The sequence below is a fragment of the Rattus norvegicus genome, chromosome 15 (assembly GCF_021556685.1).
Source record: "Rattus norvegicus strain SHRSP/BbbUtx chromosome 15, alternate assembly SHRSP_T2T, whole genome shotgun sequence".
In the NCBI taxonomy this organism is placed as follows: Eukaryota; Metazoa; Chordata; class Mammalia; order Rodentia; family Muridae; genus Rattus; species Rattus norvegicus.
This window is the reverse complement of record NC_141548.1, coordinates 103,842,853-103,865,228: the sequence shown is the minus strand read 5'-3', so window position 1 is coordinate 103,865,228 and position 22,376 is coordinate 103,842,853. Positions and strand designations below refer to the sequence as shown.

At 45.5% G+C, this 22,376-nt stretch overlaps 1 protein-coding gene and 1 long non-coding RNA gene across 6 annotated transcripts in view; one reads left to right on the top strand and one right to left on the bottom strand.

Moving 5' to 3' along the window:
- Farp1 (FERM, ARH/RhoGEF and pleckstrin domain protein 1) overlaps window positions 1-22,376 on the bottom strand; it is a 238,217-nt gene that overhangs the window by 117,753 nt on the left and 98,088 nt on the right.
- LOC134482025 (uncharacterized) lies at window positions 14,904-18,541 on the top strand. Its single transcript, XR_015639080.1, has 2 exons — window positions 14,904-16,036; window positions 17,058-18,541. It is a non-coding gene; the product is annotated as an uncharacterized LOC134482025 (long non-coding RNA).

Below are 22,376 nucleotides of genomic sequence, written 5' to 3'. Positions count from 1 at the left end.
ACACACATGTTCCAGTGCCACATCCCTGAAGCTGAATTTATAGATGGTTCTGAGCCCTCCAACTCGGGTGTTAGAACTAACCCTGAGTCCTCTGAAGAGAAGTACACGCTCTTAATTGCAGAGCATTTACCTAACACATGCATGCCATTTAAATGTAAGCCACTACCCAAGGCTGCTGCACTGCCATACTGGATAGTACAGGCTTGAAGGAAACAGCCTACCTTCTTTGGGAATGCTCTTCCTGGAGTGGAGATGCTGTGAAATTTTAGCATTTGTTGTGTTAAGTGCAGATCCTTAAACGTAGTCATCAAGAACACAGTGTGTGGGGGGCGGGTATGTCCAACAAATAAGTGAACTCCTTGTTCTTCACCACCGTAAGGACACTGCTTGCCCCACTTAGAGTCACTGTGACAAAATATGTGAACGACTGGGGATGGGGGCTGAGGTACTTCAGCTCAGGGATGCAGGTATCCCTCCCTCCTCAGTTCTCTGCTCTGCTCTCTCTGCTCTGCTCTCTCTCTGAGCCTACGGTGAAGCAGAATATCAAAGTGGCAGGAACAAGGTATACATAACCTGCAAAGATACACCCCAAAAGCCAGCTTCAACCTGGGCCTCACCTTCTAGTCTTCACCGTTTACCAAAAATGCTATTACATTATGATTTCATCATGAGACTGACACACTGATTCGGTCAGAAGCCTCAGGATCCGATCACTTCCCCCAAATTCCACCAACTGGCAACCAAGCCTTCACTACACCAGCGAAGAGAGATACGGCGTACCAAACTGCAAAACTGACCAGTGGTCCCATAGATTATGGGAATCTCTGGGTAAAGGCATAAGCTACGTAGGAGAAGCAAGGCCTTTAAAACTCTTTCCCTCAAAGTAAGACGTCCTGAAAGCAAGACGTCCTGAAAAACAGTGGCAGACTGTCTGACCAAATGAGATGTCTTGGTATCAAAGATACTTCCAGACTTAAAAAAATAAATGGGCCTTGGGAGGGCTGCCATTCTGTAGGACAGTAGCCTCCACTTATTGATTATCTTGCCTTTCTGTGGGGTCTTCTGGGTGAGTCCATCAACACCTCGGTAAGCAGTTGGTTTCTTACAGGAGGCACCCATCTTGTAATTCTTGTGTGTGGCACTTTCCAGAAGCGTGTTCTATCATCGGGGGCTGAATACAGTCACAACCTCCTCATCGTTCCAAGTTTTTATAGACATTAAATTCACATAACAGCTTCCTCTCAGTTTCTCCATGGAATGAGATGCCCCTCATTTCCCCTCAGGGACACTTCTAAACTAAGTCCAACTGCAGGAAGTGCAATTTCCTTTTCCTCCTAGAACTCTTCAGCTACAGATGACAGCATTTGAAGAGTTATCCTGTTTAATTGAGTCAGAAATTATCCTTTTTAAAAAAGGTTTAAAAAAAAAAAAAGACAAATCCTCTCAAGCACATAAAATCCTCATTATTCCAAAAGTCCTAACAACAGAGACGGAGAAGCACAATTATTTTAGAGCAGTCCACCTAAGACAGTGGTGTAATGATAGCTCCTTTTACAGCAATGTCAAACAACATTCCCTGGAAAGAACTTTCCAGGAATTCTTTCTTAAGATCGAACCTCTTTTAATCTTCCTTCACAGGAATCTTTTAAAATATGTATTTCTTTGAGTTTTAAATAGACAGTTGGACGTGAACTTGTCACCAAACACCCATGGCTAATACGAATCCAGCCACAGTGTTCTGAGCCCTTGTCGGCTGTTTGCCACCCTCAAGGCTTCTGCAAATTCAGGGCTGAGCTGTCATCCTTGCACTGTTCCGGGCTGGGGCTCAGGGCTCCTGATTCTCCTAGTCTGGGGACAATTGCTGGGGCTGTGTGGGTTAACTGAGTTAATCACAATCTGAAAGAAGAGGTAAGGGGCAAAGCGCAGGGCGGATGTGCACACCAGCTTTCAATCTGCTCGAGGTGGGACAGGCCAAGGGCTTGGCCTTCAAACAACTGCTCAATTCCAAGTCTCAGTTAAAACAAAGTCAGCTGGGAGTCAGGGAAGAGCTGAGTCTGTAAAGTGCTTGTTGCACAAGTTTGAGGACCTAAGTTTGCCCCCCCCCCAATAACCTTTGTAAAAAAAAGTCAGGTGTGGTGGTGCACACTGATTGTCTCAGAGCTGGCGACTGGGAGGGACAGGCAGATCCCTGTGGCTCAGTGGCCAGCCAGCCTAGCCTAATCAGAGGCCAGCGAGATACCCTACCCTAAGACACAAGGTGGGCAGAGCCTGAGGAATGACGACCAAGATGGTCTACTGACAGTGTGTGTGTGTGCGTGTGTGTGTATGAGACACAGCTCACTGACAGCTCTGGGATGCCTGTACCAGACAGTCTCAAATGTCGACTTAACGGATGTTGATCCTGTCACAGCTTTTCTCTCTTTGCACCTGACACAAGTTAATTTTATTCCTTAAAATTAGCTGGTGCTAAAAATGTACTTTAGTGCTCCATGCTTGCTTTATCGGATGGCGGGGTCCAGGAACCTATGGTAGATAGAGGTCATCCACAAGCAGGGTGGATGACCCTGAATTCAGGGCGAAGGGAACTCACACTTTCAGGCTTCAGGACCAATGGAGAAGAAAGCCACCAAATGAGGCACAAAGACGCTTTCAAGAGCACGTGGTCTTATTATCGGTTGTGACTAACCTGGCTAATTTTGGTGTGTGGTGTTCTCACTCATAAGATTTTATCCATACGAAGCTTTACTTTTAAAAATAAAAGTTTAGAAGCTGGGATGAATAAATTCTTTCGTGTGTATGCATGCACTGTTGATAACACATGCTTGTCAATTTGTCCTAATTGCCCATACAGTCGCATTTTATAGTCAATAAAGTCCCTTAAGACTGCATCCCACACAAGAAGCAACCAGGTGCACTTTTTATTTCTTGTCATTAGAAAATCAGCCAGAATGTCACGGTGCTTCTACAAATGAGTGTGAGAAGTCAACGAAACCAGGACATAAAAAAACAAGACAAAACGAAACTGCAAGTAGTTGGGTTTTCTATAAAAATGCGTTTGTTTGCGAAAGGTGGGGTTTTAAAAGGCAGATCCAAACAACAACTGAAAACAAAACACCCAGAGTTTGGGTTTACTGATTAACTAGTTGTGCTGCTTGTTCACTAAACAAGGTCATGGAGTGCAGACCAGTACCCTGTCTAGTACCTAGATCTATTTGGGTAAGCAGATCCCTAGGGATTGGAGAAAGGTGAGTCAAGGAGTTACAGGATGGGGTGCATGAAGAAAGGGGACACAGAGAGACAGACAGACAGACACACATGAACAGACACACAAGGCACGGACAGACAGGGACACATACATGTTGCAGTATATTTTATCATACTCTGAACCCCGAGATTGTGTTATGTACTGGGGGAGAGGGGACTGTGTCTAGCTGTGCAATGGCTCAGCCTTAGTACACACTTACATTACCTCTGGCTGGAATACAGACACACCCTTAGTTCTCACTTTAATCCCAAACAATGAAGTTGAGTTAGTTTGTAGAGGGAAGCAGCTGTGCTTGAAAGGAATGGGTAACTGAGTGGCAGGCAAAGTAATGAATCAAAGAAAGATTTGACAGAATAGGTTATGCCCAACTCTCACAAGAGGAGAGAAGAAAGGGAAGCTATTTGAGGGGCAGTCCAGAGATAGAGAGAGAAAGGCCATTTTACTGCAAGAATTTCACAGAGATAGGTTGAAGACAGAAGGAGCCAGAGAATGAGAAGAGCACAGAAGATTAGAACAAATTGCCAGTTAGTTTGAGACTAAGCAGAGCAGCAATTCAGAAGAGGCTAAGAAAGACAAGCCACATTGAGTCAGTCAGCTTGGAGTGGAGTTTTCAGTCAGAACGGCTGAGTTGAAACCAGCCAGTTAGAGCTCAGAAAGAAACTAAGAAGGGGTGAGATTATTCAGCAGCAAATCTCAGAGGCTGAAAACATTCTAGGCCTATATTAGATTGTACAGAGGCTTCCAGGACTAAGCGTAGGTTAGCAGGCAAGACAGTAAACTTCAGAGACAATATTTACATCAGAAGAATAAAAGATACTTTTACACACATGCACACGGAGACACACACAAACACCCACAAAGACACATACACACAGACATGCAGATAGACAGACAGACAGACAGACAGACAGACACACACACACACACACACACACACAGAGTGAGCTGCAGGTAAACTGTGGCAGAAAACAATTCAGGAAATGTGTCAAAGCCTGGAAGCTAGTGACTCCTGGAGTGGTTTGGAGGCTAAGGAGAAAAGGTTGAGGTATACCAGATGGCCAACACATCCTGAACACTCCCAGAGAACACCAACAAGCTACTTGGGCCACTGATGGATAGTTTTAAGTAGATCTGGTTCAGAGTATAGAGAAATGATTCCCTCAAAAGAATGCTTTTGCTAAAGAGCTACTTTTGCAATTAGGATCACTAGTTGCTCTTCCAGAGGACCCAGGTTCAATTCCCAGCACCCATGTGGTAGCTTACAACCATCTGTAACTCCACTTCCAAGGGATCCAGTCCCCTTTTCTTCAGGTACCAGGCAGGAATGTGGTACACAAATATACACACAAGCAAAACACCCATACACATAAAATAAGGACTTTTTTTTTTTTTAGGCCAGAGGGTGATAGGGTGTGGAACACTGAAGGGACGGAGAAAGAGAGATCAGGCTAAGAGGAAGATCATGCGGGGTAGTTCCAAGATGGTCAGAGAACAGGGCCCACATACTGATGTGACTGGGTCTACAGAGCTGAGAACCAAGGAGCAATGGGCATGGGAAAAAGATGTCAGTCAGAACAAGATGCTTTGGGGGCAGGTAAGAAAAGACAGAAAACAGCGGGGAGTTGCCCTGACTCATGATCACTAAGCTATCCAAACTCCCATCTGCTCCCTTTAGAGCGACAGGCTCAGGCTGCACCTGCCTTTTCCTCAGATCTTCCTGCCTCCACCTCCCAAGCTGAGATTACAGACATGTCCCACCATGGCCAGCATGACCTCACACTCTGTACCTCAGCTTCTTCTAGAGATAATACCACAGCACAGGGGAGACAGCAGCAGATATGTGACTAGCCAGAGGGACATCCATCCCAGGTGTGGGGATCTGAATGAGAATGGCTCCCATAGGCTCATATATTTGAATCCTAAGTCTCTAGAGAGTGGAATTATTTGGGAAAAAAAAAATCAGAAAGTGTGGCTTTGTTGGAGGAGATGTATCACGGGGGTGGGGGGTTGGGGGTGGACTTTGAGGTTTCAAAAGCCCACGCCAGGCCCAAGTCTCTTCCTCTGCTGCTGCCTACAGATCAGGATGTAAAGCTCTCAGCTACTGCTCCAGCACAACGCCTGTCTACTTCCTGTCATGATGTGAATGGACTAAACCTGTCAGTCTGCAAGCAGTTAAATGTTTCCGTTCATAAGAGTTGCCTTGGTGTGGTGTCTCTTTGCAGAGACACGGTGACTGACACACTAGGTATCTAATATCTCTGGAGACAGCTGCCACTGTATGCCCAGCTCGACCAGTTTCCCCTCAAGCCGAACACCATTGGAATCTGCACTGACCACTGTCATCAGCCACTTTTAACACTTAAATAAATCAAAAATGACATGAAACAGCCCCTTGACCACGGGAGCCGTAGCAGAGGCCCAGAACACATCTCCCACCACAAGGAGCTTCTCCTCACATCACCTTGCCCGAGGCTCCGTTGTGAACTCAGGTCATGAGGAATTTTCATCCAGTAGTATAGGTAAGGGGTGACCAGATTTAATTTTATTAATAAAGACTTCATAACCACGGGTGATTTAAACATTCTCAGTGAGGAGAATCGGCATGTGGAAACAAACCACCGGAATATTTCCTCGAATACAGACAATATTCAGAGAACTAAATACCAAGTGAATACGCAGTTGGAAATCTCTGCGGCTCTGCTTGGGAACAGTATACATTATGCTGTCGGCATAGAGACACAGCTTAGCGTGCTTACAAAGACCCTTCGGGCTCATCACGGCAGCTGTCAAAAATCACTCATGAATAAATGAATAACGTGACATTCAATTTATGACACAGGCCATGAAATCAAGAAAACCATCATCGTGGAATTGCTAGATTTTATGTTTTCCCACCCTGCAAGTCCTCTGGGTCTTTTAAAAATGTGTTTGCTGAGGTGGGTAGGCAACATTATTATGCCGATAAATATGTCCCGTGAATCAGCAAAGAGCTGCTCCCGAAAGGGTAGGGAATGGTCCAATGGCCTAGAACTCAGCTCTGTCATTGCATTAAGATCATGCGGCACACTCCACACCACCTGTGCACACACTGTGCATCCCATTCCCCATCTTGGCCCACATCTTTAGAAAGAGCCAGAGGAGGCTCCCGGGGACACCTGTATTCTAATGAGCCCCCTACGGAGAGTCTCATTATGTAGGAAGGGCTGGAAATTTCCACTCCAGAAGGCTCACAGCCTGTTCACATTCCCTGTGCTCTGTGTGAGAGTAACTGTGAGCTGGGAAAGAAACACCCCCCCCAACTTAACATTCACAAATCCCATTTCCCTTAAACTCAGTTTAAAGTTGCATCGACTGTATACAAGGTCACAAGATCTTTTTTCACTCTGGCTATGATTAGAATCTCCTGGGAAACTCTTGGAAAAATAACCATCCTAGGTCCCTGTTTGACCAACTCCATCAGAATCCTGTAGCAGGAGTGAGGTGTCTGAGGGTTTCATTTGGTGGCATTCATCTGGATGACTCTAGCAGGTAGCCGGGACCCAGATCACTGCATTAAAGAACCAAATGTCATATGATGCCTAATTTTGATTGTCAACCTGGTGGGATTTAGAATCACCGTGGAGACATCAATAGGAGATGATCTCTCTCAGGTTAACTGAGGTGGGAATTATAAATGGAAGGGTCACTGTCCCATGTCCCAAACTGAACAAAAGAGAAAGTGTGTGTGCTTATGATACTGCATGCATGCTGAGGTCAGAGGACGACCCACGGAAGTGGGCTTTCTACTTCTGTGTGTATGGGTGCTACGGAAGAGAACAGATCAATACTCTTCTGTCTGATAGTCCATGCCAATTCTTATCATCAATACAAAAATGTCAGATACTGAAAATTAACAAGTAAACAGGAAATAATCCCATATTTGAACTGCTACTGTAGCTTTCTGTATCCCCTCTCACCCCAGCTCTGCTCTCTGACAGGACATACAGCCACAGGGTCCAGGAAATAATGATGGAAATGCCTTCCTCCTCCTGCAATTGAGTATCCTTCAAGCCTTTGGGAAAGCGGTGGGATTTCTAAACGCAGTCTAATTAAATTATGGATTCACTTCTACTTCCTAGGAACCTAACACTAAACCACTTGCAAAGCAACAGAAGAAAAAAAAAGTCACAGAACTTTCTGGATTTTAAAAAAAAAAAAGCTTATTTATTTTTTTCATAGCAATAAAAGTCTGTCAGACCAATAAAAAAAATGTTTTTAGTTCTTAAGTCAGTTTTCACTCTCTTTCAGTATGACAACGCTGTCTTTGGAGATTTATAAAATGTCACACAGGTTGGCAATTACCTGGAAAAAATTGTTCACTAGTTGAAACCATAAAACAGGCAGACAAAGAAACACACTTTCCCGCAGCACATCTAACACATCCAAAGTTAAAAACAAACAGCGCAAGGTCAGTGAGAGGACTTAGCAATTAAAGCTACTTGGCTCCAGCCAAGCCTGAGGAGGACCTGGTCACCCCTTTACCCTACCCGTGAAAGAAAACTGACTCCTATATTTAAGGTTATGTGCGCACACACACACACACACACACACACACACACACACACACACACGCGCGCGCGCAAGTCAAATTCCTGACAAGAACGAAATGTTAAAAATGACAGTTTTAAACAAAAAGGTTTTAATTACCCATACTCGTTTTATTCTGACCTAACTGAATCTAACTTATAGACATTGTCTACTTCATCTACTGTGCAATATCTTATCACTACGGTAAACAAAGCCTGGCTACAATGTTGCATTTTGTTTCTCCCAACAACTGCTGTGCTATGGTACTGTGGACTAACAGCTCCATAAAAAGGGGCAGAGAAGCACATACCGCCCAGGGGGAATTCTTGTTCTACATTGCTAGTTTTGTGGAAACCCTGAATCCTGCCGGCGAGTCTGGCAGGCAGAGCTACTTCAGAGACAGGAGCCTTCAAATGCCCTATTCAGAGACTGGAGCAATGGATCTCATCCTTGACATTTGGAGTCCTCATTCAGTTACATCAGAGGGGGGGGGGGGGGGGAGACTGGGTACAGAAGTCCTAATTGTCACTATGCTTAGTGTCACTCTGGTGACAGGCACAGAGCCCTGTGGCTGGCCAGGTAGCAGGCTGGGTGCTTCCAGAGCACAGCTGTCAAGCATCACCTTCAGACCCCTGTTAGAAAACAAGACACTGGGACTTCTGGTCCATCTATGACTCCTGAGAACACTTCAGGAAATACCTCTACCATGTTGGCTTCACACACAGATTAAGACATGAACAGTGACTCCATGAAGTACTTGGGAAAGACAGCAAAATCTATGCAACCAAGGGTGCTTTCAGTTCTCAGCTAATATTTAAAGATTCTACACCATCACGGCTGCCCCTCAACCCCCGCCAGCTCAGAGAGACCAGGAGGGTCATGTGCTGGCCCCTCACCAGCCAGGTGTCAGCCTCTTCTCATGCCTGAAATTGCTCAGCTGACAAGTCACCAGGGAAGTGGAATATTTTTATATTAACTTACTATCAAAGTCTTTTAGAGGGCTACACGCCCATGCCCGCATGCTGGGGAACGGAGACCGCCTCTCCTTTCAAATCCTAAAAAGGTAAGGAACTGCTTTATTGTAATGAACATTTTCCTCATAAGAAACATTTGTAGGATTTTTGCGTTTAAGGAAACGCAATTAAACCCATTAAAAATGCTAAATTATGGGATATTTTAAAACCAGACATGCATATAACTGGTTTTATCATCAGTGGTCAGCTCATGGACCAATCCTGTTTCAACATGTCCCTAAAATTAATTTGTAGGAGTAGAGAGATGGTTCGATGATCAAGCTCACATATATGTATATATGTGTATGTGTACGTGTGTGTGGTGTGTGTGTGTAAGGATCAGATGCCTGCTTCTAACCTCTGTAGGCACTCACACTCATATGCACTTTCCTACGCACTGATGACGTGTTTTAACAAATTAAGAAATTGCACATATTCTCACACCTACTGTTATACAGAAGCAGGTTTTAGATATCCTTTATTCTGTGAATAAACCCACTTGTCACTGCACTAACCCACTTGTGAATGGCAATCATTTCCTAGTTTTACATCATCTTGTAACAGTAAACACTACATTACGACACTAACTTACTACAGAGTCACACAGAGAGAAACCAAAGCAAAATCCCAGCCCCCTTCCCTGCACAGGAATTACTTCTGAAACGGATTCGCCAGCAGCCCTGCCTCACAAGCTAATCTGCCACTTGCTCAAAGTCCGTAAGAAGGGCGCCAAAGGGCTTCTTTTTCTCTTTTAATAAAATTGTCTTATTCTGAAAGTCACACGGTAGCAATAGCTAGTAACCTACTGAAATTAAAAGCATGAAACAGAAGGACGGCTAGGAAAACCCAATTTACCTGGCACAAAGCTAAGGGTGTTTTCTCTACCTTGAACAATAATTGTTTCTACTTTGTGTCAGACTTTGGCTGGTCAAGGCTGACTTGAAACTGCTAGTAGCCAAGGTTTAAACTGGCATTGGCCCTTAGTACTTACTGTGTCAGCCCTTTTACTCAATAGAGAATGAGGACACAAAAGAGAAGAAAATGTGTCAAGCAAAACTGTTTTTGTCTAAGACTCTTGTTTCTCTGCCTCCCCAGGAAGTACTCAATGAGGTAGGCCAGGCCCTCTTTCCTCCCCAGGTCTCCCCTTGGCCCTGATCCAAGGAACCTGAGCTCCACAGAGGGAGGTCTGAGACAGAGAAACTGGAGGCGCTGTGTTCTTTTCTAAGGCAGACCTGGCTGTGAGCACAGAGGAGGCCCCAGGGAATCTGCCTGAATATCCCCTCGGTCTCCTGGGTCCTTTCTCACTCTTCTCAATGTCTCTCTGTAAAGATCACAGAGACAAATGCACAAAGTGACCAAGGGTGGCGAGGTCAACAGTGGTGGCCAGTGTGGGTGGCAGAAGGGCCCGGCCACTCAGGGGTCAACTCTAGGGAACCAGATCGAACTGAGTTTTGCCATGTCTTAAAACAAAGGCTTAAACAGAGCTCCACCCACACGCTGCATCCTCATGTTCCCTTCTGATGTCTTAGCATTTTTAATTTATGTGCATGAGTTTATGTGCACGACTTTGTGTGCACCTACACATGCAGCTGCCCACGAAGGCCACAAGCAGGTGCCAGATCCCCTGGAACTGGTTCAGGCAGTGTGAACCATCTGATGTGGGTGCTGGGAACCAAATGGGGGGGGGGGGTCCTCTCCAGGCACAGTGAATGCTCCTAACCCTGGACCATCTCTCCAGCCCCTCACATCTGCTGTGTGGGAGGAGGAATGAGTGCGGTCACGGGGAACCTTATCCATCGTCATCTAAGATACTTCAGCACTAACTTACGGAATCCCGTTTCTGTCAGACGTTTAACTACAGTGGGAAAATGCCTCCCTCCAGAGCTCGCTCTCAAGTCAGACGATAGACTGCTCGAGGCCAGGCTCTAGACCAACTGAGCATCCTTTTTCTGGTACCCTGAGTTCCACCAGTATCTTCTCCCTGCCCTAAACTCTCATTCTGTTCCCAATCCTTTATAGTCTTCTGTCATGGAGAAGCCTTTCCAAGAGCAGACATCACCACCTCTGACAGCCACTGTCATGCCTGCTACTCAGACTCCATACTGCCAGTGAGTACGCCGTTGGCAATGCCCTTCCTTGCATTTATACGTTAACATGGCGTCCCTGGAGACTACTCAATATAAAGAGTGCTTAAGCTCACACAGAGGGAGTCCAAGGAGGAGGAAGGGAAGACTGAGATGCACTTGCCCCATGAGCTGGTCCCCAAATTAGTATGCCCGTCTTTAGCTGCAAGTAGTCTCTGTTACAGTGACAGCCCGGCTTTCTGCCTTGGTACAAAGAGGACTATTCTTTAGTGCTTTAAAAACCCACTATAATCGCCAGCATCCGCCGACGGGAGATGAGAGAGACTTGCCACCAGGTCACGTTAGTAAAAAATGCCCACAGATTCTTGCTGAATTGCTTTGCAATGTACATGCTGTATCAAATTCAGGTCCCTCCGATGACAGAGTCCAGGCCTATCAAGGTAAGGGGCGTTTTTTAATAAGTCATACAATGTCTAAATGACAGCCGTCTCACCTGTGTTTAAAAGAATTTTTTTCCCATTTCTGTGAATAATCCCAACTAAGCCATTGTGACGCGTGACCTCACTCTGACTTGAGTCAAAGGCATGTGGGAAGCCAGTCAAACACACATGCTAGGTGTGACAGTCATAATGGCATTCCCAAAAAGATCGGGAGGGTTCTGATACGACTGATGCTTAACACACTTACGGGTTCAAAACTGAATTGATCACTGGGAAAAAATCGAATGGGGGTTGCAGATTGGCTAAAGGAAGTGGATTCCTGGGGTATAATCAAGGGTTATAATATATCCTGGCCCCTTTGTACTTCCCACTTGCTTCTCAGCGGAGGAGAACAATTTTCTTCTGCCTCATTATAGGCCTAAAAGAAATCCAGGCAGCAACCACAGTCCAACTGAAATCATAAGCCAAATATATCTTCTTTCTTTGAAACCATCGTTTAACATACACCCACACTCACACATGTACACACACACACACTCACACACATGTACATACCCACTCATACATGTACACACACATGTACACACACATTCACACACATGTATACACCCACTCATACATGTACACACATATACACACCCACACTCACACATGTACACACATATACACACACTCCACACTCACACATGTACATACACACATACACACACAGGAAAACTCACTAACATACAGGAAAACGCTCCCACACATGAACATACTCATTCACGCACACAGGGAAACACACTCTCACTCATATACTCGCACAGGGAAACACACACACACACACACACATGTATACACCCACTCATACATGTACACACATATACACACCCACACTCACACATGTACACACATATACACACACTCCACACTCACACATGTACATACACACATACACACACAGGAAAACTCACTAACATACAGGAAAACGCTCCCACACATGAACATACTCATTCACGCACACAGGGAAACACACTCTCACTCATATACTCGCACAGGGAAACACACACACACACACACACATGTATACACCCACTCATACATGTACACACATATACACACCCACACTCACACATGTACACACACACATGTACATACCCACTCATACATGTACACACACATGTACACACACATTCACACACATGTATACACCCACTCATACATGTACACACATATACACACCCACACTCACACATGTACACACACACATACACACACAGGAAAACTCACTAACACACAGGAAAACGCTCCCACACATGAACATACTCATTCACACACACAGGGAAGCACACTCTCACTCATATACTCGCACAGGGAAACACACACACACACACACACACACACACACACACACACACATTTTTTACCTCTTCTGTCAGTTCAGAATTTACCACAGTCAGAAGAGAGCCTGGACAACCGTATGGTTTCCTCCACCACAGTTTCTAATACAGAGGACCACAGCATAGACTACAAGAAAGCGGTGGACACAACAACCGTCCACATGCACAGAGTGCCCTGCTGTCTGCATACACCAGTGTCTCCATCCATCAGTTCACATACGTGACTCGTTCTAAAAAGGAAAAGGAAGGTTTGCCCACACGCAATCAGTCTCAGTTGCTGGGGCCTTGTAATCTTCAAAGTAAACAAACTGTTCTCAGTAGGAAAGCTGGCTTTCATTCTGTACCCTTGATAATTTCAGAAGGTTCTAGTCTAGTCAGTGTGATAGCACACGTGTGACACAATGTCAGCACAGAGGACTCTCAGGGTGTCACACATGGCCCATGTTCTAAAAGAAGAGATGGGTGGAGAGGGACATTTGACAAAATAGATTTTCCATGAGAAATATATGCAGGCAATGAAGTCATGTTCATTTTAATAAACATGAGTAGTGGTACATCCTACGACCCCACACTCAGGAGGCACAAGTAGGAGGTTTGTGAGTTTGAGGCTAGCCTAGAATACACAGAGAGTCAGAGGGCAGCCTGGGCAACATGGCTAGACCCTATCTTGAAATGGAACCAGCAAAGACCCAACAACAAAGCCCACATGCACACACTCAACACTACAAATCTGGGGTACAGCTTAGTGTGCAGAGTGCTTGCCCAACGTGCGAAAGCCCTGGGTCAGTCCCCCACACCAGATGACCTGGCACGGCAGCACACGCTGTAACACTGCAATGGCCGCACTCGGGAGGGAGAGGCAGAGGGGTCACATGTCCAAAGTCATTCTAGGCTACAGAGCAGGTTTTAAAGCCAGCCTGGGCTACGTCGAAAGACCCTGTATCAGAAATAAATTAAAAACATGCAACCTAGTGTTTTCCATGCAAAGAATCTAGGGCAGCCCCAGAGAGCGCTTAGAAAATAAACATAAGTTGTTCTGCCAGCAACACTTGTGTGATATTAAGGGTGTGTGAACAGCCCTGTTTCCATGGAGACCAGTGAACACACCTGTTCCTCTTCATGGTCAAAACTGCAAAATGCCATCGAAAAAAATCACCAGACTCCGCATAGACAGAGTGACCTGTCTTTGTAGTCAGGTTAAACCTGAGGCTTTGTGCTAGCTCCCCTTCTAATAAATTAACTGTTCTGGAGCCAGGCCTGGGAGACGGTACATTTCATACCAGCACTTGAGAGGCGAAGGCAGGCAGAGCTCTGTGAATATGGGGCTAGGCTGGTCTACATGGGAAGTTCTAGGCCAGTCAGGGCTACGCAGTGAAACCATGTCTCAAAAAAAGGAAAAAGGAAGGAGCCGCTCAGGACATGGATCTGGGATAGAACACATAGAGAGCTTGGGGGAGGATAGATAGAGCACATGGAGAACATGGGGGTGTCTGTTAAGTCTTTACTATGACAATAGTCAATCAGATAATTAATTAACCCGAGTCTTTTAACTGGGTTTTAGAGCTGAGGGGTTAAGTGTTAAATAACATCATGGAGGTGGGGCAGGGATGGGTTCAAGACAGTGTCTCTCCATGTAGCCCCGGCTGTCCTGGAACTCTGTAGACGAGGTGGCCTCGAACTCAAAGACCACCTACGTCTGCTGTTCAAGGGCTGGGATTAAAGGCACGAGCCACACTACCAGGTACAACTTAACTCTTATGTGCTTACCTACAAGCACATTTTTAGCTCCCTCCCTGACCTCGTCTCAAGGCTGAAGAACAGGGAACCCCAACAGCTCAGGAGCAGGGAGCACAGGTTCACCCTACTCTGTACAAGGGTTCTTCCTGGTACCCTACATCTGGACATGACAGCTACAAAGCTCTCCCAGGTCGACACTCCTTGAACCACAGACTTGTCATGTGGCTGAATATTCTTTATCCTTTTTTTTTTTTTTTTTAAAAAGCACTGAAAAATAAAAATGTGTATCTTGGACTTACAAGATGAAAATCATTCTGGAGATGGCGCCACACTGCCCAAGAGTGGTTCAGATGGTCAATCCGATGTCATGCTTATTTTACCACAATTTAAACAAAAAGCCCAACCTCTCCTACCTCACTGGCCGGACTGGCCTGTGGGCTGTGCCCTGCCCCCTGAGTTAATCTCACCTAAGGATATCCACTGTGAAGCGAGGAGAAGGAGAGAAGGGAAAGCAGGAGAGACAGTCAGTTTGCTAAAACTGAGTGGATATGGATTTGCCATCCCATGGCAGACTGACAGCAACCAGCCCCACCACAGGCCTCGGTCCACCCCAGAGCTCCAGCACCCTGGGACTGAGGATGACTCTCAAAGTCCAGTGGTGGTAATGAGGGCATTTCCAGGATTCCGGCTGTCTCTGCAGACCTTGCCTGAGGGCCTTGAAACTGTGAGGTGTATCCTTTAACCCATGAGAACACTCTGGGTTATAAACCAGAGGGGCCAAGGCTGAGAAATAGGCAGGGACTCCACCTCCAAGGCCAAACTAGAGGATACAGAAAAGTCGATTCAGTTTTGGTCTAAAAGGTTTTGCAGCAGGTGATTGGCGGACCTTGGAGACCTCTCCTATGATTACCAAGGGTGCGTACAAACCCACGAGGACCACCCTCACCCACACTAATCTGCAGAGGGTCACGCCACGTGCAGGCCAAGAAGTGTCAACACAGCAACTGACTGAAGGCCACTGCCATCAGCTGCCCACACCACCATGAAACCACAGCCACATGGCCACAAAGCCCAAGCTACACCAGAAACAGGCTCTGCTCAAACCCTGCCATTCACCCAGGTGAGCGCTTCCCTCGCTGTGACATTCATATGCTTAACGCCTAGATGACGTAACTACCCTTCTCCAGGCACAGCCCGATTCCTCTTCCTGGTTTTCCAATGTTTCACTAAGACTAAAACAACACCTCTTTAATCCGAAAATTTCACAAACTGCTTTGAAATCTGATTTTAAACAACTTTCCAAAGCCTCGGCCATTGCCAAGAGGAACTCCTCGGCGCCGGGACCCCACCCCTTCACCAGCAGGCAGGCGCGTGAACTCCATGTTAATGTTCAAACCTCAGTAACGGGAGCTGACATTCATTTACCGTGCACAGTAGACTGGCCCTGGAACTTTACCTCTGGTTTTGCCTTCAAAGGGCAAAGTCCAGCCTGGGAATCCTACTTTCAGAGCACAGAGGCTCACAGAGCAAATTGCCTGAGACCACAAAGCAGGTGAGTGGCTATAAAGGGGAACGGACCTGGATCTCTGATGTAAAAATTAGTGTGTCCTGTCCACTCCACTTCCCCCGGCCTCCTACCTCTGTCTTGCTCTTCTTTGGACTGACCACGTTAAGAAAAGGCTCAAATAACATGAAACTCTTGGTAAACGAAGCTGGGAAAACCACTTGAGTGGGAATGCTGTGCTTTTTTAAATCACCCACTCTCCCTGTCTCGCCCTCTTTATCAGAAAGGAATGGGGCTGGGGGAGATGGCATGGACTCACTCCGTGCCCCTTGGCTTCTGTTCTGCCCCCACTAGTCTGTCACCCTTGGGGGTGGGGTGGGATTAAAATGCACTTAGAAGTCACACGACTGTTTTTACCCAGAATGATTTACATTACCCTTGGGAAGCCGGAGATGGCATCGGTAGGGCGGAGAACTTTCAGCGTGTCCGAGAAAACTGACTAGTCCCAGCACACCACCTGACCCCACAGGTTTGCATGCCACTCATACAGGCCGCCTCCCTCACTTGAAGACATGGCCACAGGTACACAAGTCCTGCCAACATGACCCAATTGCTTTTCTGAATAGAGAATCAAAGGCTTGGGGATAGCTCAGAAAAGCACAAAGAAAGTCATTTGGTTTTCTGCATCTAAGCGGCTAGAGGAGACGTTGTCTGGCTTATGTAAATCCAACAAGGTGGAGGTACGCATCACACATGTGCAGTGACCAGGGCCCCCAACACAAAGAGATGAAAATCGATTGTGGGAAGACAACACCTGCCTTTAGCCAGGAATTCAAACCACCACAACCACACATGCTCCACACATCCACACATCTGCGAGATGCACATACTTTCCCCAATGCCTTCAATTCAGTTAATTTCCACAAATTCTTTATGAGGCCCTACTGTACACCAGGGCCTGTTTGTCCCCTAGTGTTACAGAATTGAAGCAATTGCTGAGAACAGAGTCTGTGAGGCTATCACTTAAAATCACGTGGCTGTTTTTAATCTCCTTTTTACCGTCACACAGGACGATCTACATCACCCTTGGGAAGCCAGGTCCTACCCCACACTGAGAAGGTTTCATGGGATCCAGAGGGAGGCAAGGCATGAAGGAAAGACGTGCATTATAGCTACTGGATCACATCGCCAGATGGTCCCTGAACTGCCAGCAGGAGATGAGGAATTATTAGCTCCATTTGACAGATAAAGAAACTAGGGCAGGGGAGGTGTCACAGGCTCTACTCTGTGGGGGTTCTGCTCATTTGGTTTGAGTGGGAAATCTCACTTTTGAGTAGACACTCATGCTTGAACACTTGGTTTCCCAGGTGACACTGTCCGGACAGGTTGTGGAAGCTCTTGGAGATGGAGAATGTGAGGTAGGGACCTAAAAGTCCGACAGCCAGGCCCACTTCCTTTTCACTCCCTACTTCCCGAGAGAAGATGCCACATGACAAACCGCTCCCATGATGGACCTCATGGAGTCAGTAATAAACTCTCCCTTGAGTATCTTGTTTCCTGTTGGGGGCCTGGTCACCACAGCAAGAAACGCAACTGATACACACAGAGCACTGCCAAGTGCTTGGGCCTCAATAAATAGCAACTTAACAGCCAAGGGAAGAGATTCGCCCCAGGCCACAAGCATATTAGTCACTAAATCAAAGTTAGAATCGAGATGTCCCCATGCGTGTCACAAGTCCCGAGTTCCAAACAAGAGAAGTGAATAAAAAGTTAGAAAAGCACCCTGAAGTGAACAGCAGAAGAGGGGCTCAGAGACATCACGGTCAGCAGGGTCAATACTCAGGAAGCTGAGTGGCGCGGCAGACGGGGTCAGGAAGTAAAGTTTACTCAGTTCTCGACGCCATGCCAAATCTCTGGATAGCCTACGCAGCCCTTCAGAAGCCAAAGTCCTCCAAAGAACTATGGGACACAGTTACGTATCTGTTCACGAGTGACTGCTTCTTCTCCACGTTACTCATTACTATGAGGATTTGAAACGATGAGCTTAGACTTTCTTTTGAAACACAAAGTACAGGTATGCACACCTCCACAGGAGTCGCCAGCCCAACTGATGCAGTTTCACATTTGTTTCTCTTTGTAAAATTAAAAATTATGGACAAAATTTCTCCATCCCCTCGTGCTGTAACCAATTATCATGCATTTTGTGGATTTTTCAGTCTCCCACCCCCACCCCAGGCCCCCATGAATCTGCAACTTTCCTGCCTCCACCTCCAGAGAGCTAGGATCCTCAGCATGTGCCATGTCCCCCAACTTGAATGTATGTGTTCTGTATCCTTAAAAATAGAAAGAGACTCATGTATGATCTCTGAACTTGACATGCTGAGGTCATCTTTTGTTGCCGTCAGAAACCCAAGATCATTCCCCTTTGGCTTCTACAAACCATCTTCTGTTCACCAAACCTGTTTATAACTGCTTGTAACTTTCCTCTAGAAAAGCCAGCAACTGACAGCTGTCATTTTGCATTGTAATTGAAAAACACTGTCTCCGTTGAAACTATGTTGCAAAAGTAGCTTCAGAGAGGTGGCTCCTGGCAAACCCTTTTCCCCACGCTTAGCACAATCTGTAGACATCTAGACTACACTAGCTAGAGCAACGCCAACAATTCTGTACCCTAACTGAGCGATAGAATGATCTAGAGAGGACACATGCGTCCTGGCAGAGAGAGAACGGGAGTGATTCTCATTGTTCTGATGTTACTGCTCTGGGAGAAAGGTAAGAACCAAAATAGGTATAATCTGGGCTGGTACGTTGGCTCCACAAGTATAGTCACTTGCCACCATGCCTGATGACCTGAGTTTTCCTGGAATCCACAGGTGATAATAAGAAACTGCTGGGTTGGGGATTTAGCTCAGTGGTAGAGCGCTTGCCTAGCAAGCGCAAGGCCCTGGGTTCGGTCCCAAGCTCCAGAAAAAAAAAAAAAAAAAAAAAAAAGAAACTGCTATCAGTGGAGCATCAGAAAATCCAAGGGCATCCTCAGCTAAATGCAGAGTTCAAAGGCAATCTGAGACACATCAGAAGACACAAACGGACAGACAGATAAAGAGACAGACAGACACTGTAATACATACACACATACATACAGACAGACATTGTCATACATACATATATACAAACAAAAATAAACACTGAAAGAGAAAAAAAACAAGAAAAGTTTTAACATGAAGCAATGTTTCACCCATGCATGGGCAACAGACAATTTTGAGCATGTGAATAATTATAGAATCATGAAATATAAGACAGGCTTCATGTGTTTTGAACAGTTAGATGAGTGATGTGGAACTAAATATATCCGAAGTTCAAATATAGCATGCAGTTTCTGTGGTGCCCAGAACCCTTAAGGGACAACTAGTCAGTAGCCAAAGCCATAAATAAGAAAGAGAGTGAGGGGACAGCCTTCAATGTACTTGATCAGGTCACATGAAAAACACAAGAACTCTTTTTAGTGACAGAAGAGACCAACTGTTTTATCAAAATTGAAGTGTGCCTTCCATATAGGCAGCAGTAAGAAACAGCCAGCAGTGGACAGGGCAGCAAACATGGCACCCTGAATGTGACTCTGAAGAGGGGCTGCTTGAATTTATTTAGTGCATGGCTTGGCTTTCACATGACACAGGCACACACACACACAGACACGCAACGGACATACACAGACACATACAGACACATGAACACACATACAGAGACACACACAGAGACACACAACAGACATACAGACACATACAGACACACACACACACATAAACACAGAGAGACATACACAGAGACAAAACAGACATACACAGACACATACAGATACACACACATTAACATACATACAGAGACACACAGAGAGACATAGAATATACACAGACACATACAGATATACATACACACCACAGACACAGACACATAAACACACACATATAACAGACACACAGACACACATAGACACATAAACACACAGACATACAACAGACACACACATACACACACACATACACATAAACACACACAGAGACATACAACAGACACACACATACACACACATATACACATACACACAGATACAGACACACACACCACAAACACACACACACAGACACAGATACACACACCACAACACACACATACACATAAGCATACACAGAGAGATATACAACAGATACACATACACAGACACACAGACACAAAGACACACACACCACAGACACACACATACATATAAACACACACAGACATCCAGCAGACATACAGACACACACAGACACATACACACAGACAGACACACATACCACAGATAAACACACACACAGACACACGACAGACATACACAGATACATACAGACACATATCCACCATACACAGACACACCCATACCCACATTACAAACACCACAGACACACATACAGACACACCACACACAAACATGCACGCGCACGCTTTTCAAGTGTCTCCAAACTTCCAAATTTCACTTGGTCCTTTCCACTGCTAGAATACAACATCGCAAACTGGGTAAGTTACTAACAACAAAAATTTACTTGGTTCACACTTTTTAGAAACAGAGCAGTGATGGCACATGCCTTTAATCCCAGCACTTGGGAGGGAAAAATAGGCAAATCTCTGAGTTCGAGGCCAGCCTGGTCTGCAGAATGAGTTCCAGGACTGCCAGGGGTACACAGAGAAACCCTGTCACAAAAAGCAAAACAGAAGTTAGAAAGTAAAGTAGAAATGAGGCCACATGTATACTCTTTGACTTGGAAGTCACCCATACAACACTAACATGAATCCATCTGTGAGAAGCATAACCACCTCTTAAAGGGGCATTTCAGTCTAGCACATGCCTTTAATCCCAGTATTTATAGGCAGAGTCTAGACAATGACCTATCTCTGTCAGTTTAATGCCAGCCTGATCTATATAGCAAGTTCCAGGCTAACCAGGGCTGCGACGAGACATTGTCTCCAAACAAAAAGGAGGTGAGGATTCATGGTATTCTGGGTTTTAAAGGAACATTGGAATCACAGCAAGTCCCCAGGCAACTTGCCTTTCAGCAACCCAAGATCTCTGAACCTAAAAATGATCCAAGTCCACTTGGTGTCCACTAAGGACGACTTTGGCGACTGTTTCTTCCTCCTGCTCACCCCTTATGTTTGTTGTTGTTAGGTTTTTTATGTAGCTCTGGATGACCTTGAACTTCTGACCTCTTGTCTCCAAACCCCAAGTGTTAGCACTGCAAGCTCACGCAAATGCCCGGTCTCTTTCTCAGCTTCAATTTTAATCGACAGATGAAATGATACATTAACGGCGTATGCTCTAAAGTTTAGTGTATGAATACCCTGGAGAATGGCTAAGTTGGGTTGATTTAGCACATATATGCCTATCCTGGTTTTGTCCCAGAATGTCAGTATCTAATACACCAAAGAATGTAGCTTGTCCATCATCCATCCCCATGATGACCCAGTCAACAAGCTGCCTAGAAACAGAAGGCAAGGGTCCAGCGAGATGCTCAGACGAGAAGGACAAGAAGACAAGACAAATAGGTATTTTCCTTTTCACCAGATTAGGCTACACCAGCAGCTGGGGGTATAGCTCAGTGGTACAGAGCCTGCGTAGCAAAAAACGAGGTCCTGAATTTGCTCCTTGGTAGAACGGGGGCTGGGCAGACTGAAAGTCCACACCTTAAAGATTCAGCATTTCCCAGGCTGGGTCAGCAAGATGGTGAACCCACCACATTCTCATCTGGCCATAAAACCCTCCTGTGTCCCACAAGCTCCCAGAACACGTTTTTGTCGTAATAAAAGTTGACACTGAAGTCGTAAACATAAGTGGATTCCATCTCAAGATGGCTTGAGTTGGGAAAATAAGGTGAAATGGGGAAAACAGACCTTTTATTAAAAAGTGTTACATTGTATACAACGATATCGAAAAACTGACTTGTTATCTTTCATTTCCTCAGAGATAGGGCTTCGTGGTACTGCCCAGTCTGGCTGCCATATCATGGCAATCCTCCTGCATCAGACTCCCAAGTGCTGGGCTAAAGTGTGAACTACCGCTTAAAGCAGGGATTTTCAGTGTTAGAGGTGTCGTGGTGGCGCAGCCTTTTTAATTTTCCTTTTGAATTTGATGTTTGGAAAAACATGTTGGAACAGTCGTAATCAAAAGGCCAAAGTCCCTTCAAAAGGAAAGCATATGAGTTGGTGTTAAAAAACCTTCTTTTCTTTTACAAAATCATCCAGCGTCTATTATGCTTTCTTCTTTATTGAACCATGATACATGAAACATAACATTTACATTTTAACTGCTTTTAAAGCACACAACTTAACGGTACGAGCGTCCCCACACCTAGGGCCC